Raw genomic sequence first — 1,178 nt, forward strand, 5'->3', positions numbered from 1 at the left:
GAGGGTGTAAATATCTCATTTATTTCATGTCTTTACTGTTTTTATGAGTTTATAAGCATGAACACTGCATAACACGATTCAAATATAGGTTAGACGTGCCAAAACCGAGTTTTGGCCCGAGACAGAAGCCCTTTGTTATGCAAAGTGGTTCGCGCCTCTTGTGGGTTTTCGGGTCAGACTCAACCGTGTTTGTTCTCGTCTTTCCTCTTATTTCATTTCTTATTTGTAATCGGTTTTTACCATTTCAAATGTTTCAAATCATTTTTATGACAAACCTTTTTAACCATAAATCATAATCACCATTGGTTCCATATACCATGATGGTTTAATCCGTGACTCGGTGATATTAATTGGTTAATTACATTTTAAAAGAAATTCTTTTCTTTTATTTACCATTTTAATGAATTTTTTTAATTAAACATATTTTGACCATTACAAAAATCATCCTTGGTTCTTTATACCATGATGGTTTATTCCGTGACTCGATGATATTATTGGTTAATTACATTTTAATGGGTATTTTAACACCCTATTCTTTTATTTACCATTTTTCTCATTTGTTTACATTTACAAACATATTAGTCATAATTAATAATCATCCTTGGTTCTTTATACCATGTCGGTTTAATCAGAGTACGATGATTAACTTGACTAATTACAAAATAAATGAACTTAACATAATTAGTTCAAATCAAACATTTTTCTTTTACACATTTTATTATGCTTTTCAAACTTGCAAATCTGGCAACGAATATTACTAACATAATAGTAATTATTCCGAGTCATGCAAATCATACTTGCAAATCATTAATCACAAAAAACGGTTTTAAATAACCTTTTAAACAACCAGGAGACGCTCCTTGGTTCGACTCATGGCTCGCGCCCCAAGAGGCCGTCTGTTTTCATATTTTAAAACCAGGGCAGAGCCCATTACCTCGCCAATAGGCTCGCGCCCCAATAGGGCTGCCTGGCACTGTTCTGTCTCATTTTAGCACTTGTCTAGTGTGACACCCCCATACTGCAAGTACCTTACCAGGACCACTCAGGTATAGGACTGTCACCATCTCAGTTACCCGAGGCAATGATAATCAAAAGACAATAAAGAAACGTACTTTAAAAGTAAATATAGTTTAAGTGATTATATGATCAAAACCAAAACTGTTAAACTGAAATACAAA

The sequence above is a fragment of the Silene latifolia genome, chromosome 6 (genome assembly GCF_048544455.1).
Source record: "Silene latifolia isolate original U9 population chromosome 6, ASM4854445v1, whole genome shotgun sequence".
NCBI lineage: Eukaryota > Viridiplantae > Streptophyta > Magnoliopsida > Caryophyllales > Caryophyllaceae > Silene > Silene latifolia.